Genomic DNA, 1985 nt, shown 5'->3' with positions numbered 1-1985 from the left:
AATGGAGGGGAGGGTGAGGAAGGGGTTTATAATGGAGGGGAGGCTAGTGAGGGGGTTATAATGGAGGGGAGGGTGAGGAAGGGGGTTATAATGAGGGGAGGGCTAGTGAGGGGGTTATAATGGAGGGGAGGGTGAGGGAGTGGTTTATAATGGAAGGGAGGGTGAGGGAGGGGTTTATAAAGGAGGGAGGGCTAGTGAGGGGGTTATAAAGGAGGAGGGCGAGGAGGGGTTTATAAAGGAGAGAGGGTGAGGGACGGGGTTATAATGGAGGGGAGCATGAGGAAGGGGGTTATAATGGAGGGGAGGGTGAGGGAGGGGGTTATAATGGAGGGGAGGGCTAGTGAGGGGGTTATAATGGAGGGGAGGGTGAGGAGGGGGTTATAATGGGGGGGTGAGGGAGGGGGTTATAATGGAGGGGAGGGTGAGGGAGGGGGTTATAAAGGAGAGAGGGTGAGGGAGGAGGTTATAATGGAGGGAGGGTGAGGGGCTTATAAAGGAGGGGGGTGAGGAAGGGGTTTATAATGGAGGGGAGGGCTAGTGAGGGGGGTTATAATGGAGGGGAGGGTGAGGGAGGGGGTTATAATGAGGAGGGTGAGTGAATGTCGTGTCTGAGGTATTGGGGAATGGGAGGAGTTACACAGATAGGGAGGAGAGGGAGAGATTAGTGGATGTGTGGAGCGACTGTGGAGAGATTGAAAAACACGACTGAGAAATGTCGAAAGGGAGTCTGGTCGGATGGGTGATGGGTGATGGGTGATGGGTGATGGGTGATGGGTGATGGGTGATGGGTGATGGGTGATGGGTGATGGGGTGATGGGTGATGGGTGATGGGTGATGGGTGATGGGTGAACCAGGACTCAGTGTGAGTTCAGAGTTCGGAATGTGCTGAAGGAATGTATTAGGAACTGATTAAAATTATTCAATCATTGAGTCTGAAGTTAAGATAAGGTTTTTTCTCCTCCCCTCACTGTCCCTTTCATCTCCCTCTCCTTCAGTCTCTAATTCTCTCCTACTCACTCCTCCAGTCTCCCTCCCTCTCCTCCAATCTCCTCTCCTCCAATCTCTCTCTCCTCCAATCTCCTCTCCTCCAATCTCCCTCTCTCCAGTCTCTCTCCTCCAATCTCCCTCTCCTCAATCTCCCTCTCCTCCAGTCTCCCTCTCCTCCAGTCTCCCTCCTCTCCTCCAGTCTCCTCTCTCTCCTCCAGTCTCCCTCTCTCTCCTCCAATCTCCCTCTCCTCAATCTCCCTCTCCTCCAGTCTCCCTCTCCTCCAGTCTCCCTCCCTCTCCTCCAATCTCCCTCTCCTCCAATCTCTCTCTCCTCCAGTCTCCCCTCTCTCCTCCAATCTCCCTCTCCTCCAATCTCTCTCTCTCCAGTCTCCCTGTCTCTCCTCCAGTCTCCCTCCCTCTCCTCCCAGTCTCCTCTCTCTCCAGTCTCCCTCTCCTCCAATCTCTCTCTCCTCCAGTCTCCTCCCTCTCCTCCAGTCTCCCTCTCTCTCCTCCAGTCTCCCTCTCTCCAATCTCCTCTCTCCTCCAATCTCCTCTCTCCATCTCCTCTCTCCAGTCTCCTCCCTCTCCTCCAGTCTCCCTCTCTCTCCTCCAGTCTCCTCTCTCTCCTCCAGTCTCCCTCTCCTCCAATCTCCCTCTCCTCCAATCTCTCTCTCTCCAATCTCTCTCTCCTCCAGTCTCCCTCTCTCTCCTCCAGTCTCCCTCCCTCTCCTCCAATCTCTCTCTCCTCCAGTCTCCCTCTCTCTCCTCCAGTCTCCCTCCCTCTCCTCCAATCTCTCTCTCCTCCAGTCTCCTCTCTCTCTCCAGTCTCCCTCTCTCTCCTCAGTCTCCCTCCCTCTCCTCCAATCTCTCCTCTCCTCCAGTCTCCCTCTCTCTCCTCCAGTCTCCCTCCCTCTCCTCCAGTCTCCCTCCCTCTCCTCCAGTCTCCCTCTCTCTCCTCCAGTCTCCCTCTCCTCCAGTCTCCCTCTCTCTCCTCCAGT

Source organism: Chiloscyllium punctatum, chromosome 19, assembly GCF_047496795.1.
Source record: "Chiloscyllium punctatum isolate Juve2018m chromosome 19, sChiPun1.3, whole genome shotgun sequence".
Lineage (NCBI taxonomy): Eukaryota > Metazoa > Chordata > Chondrichthyes > Orectolobiformes > Hemiscylliidae > Chiloscyllium > Chiloscyllium punctatum.
The sequence above is the reverse complement of the archived record's forward strand: the minus strand, read 5'-3'. Positions refer to the sequence as shown.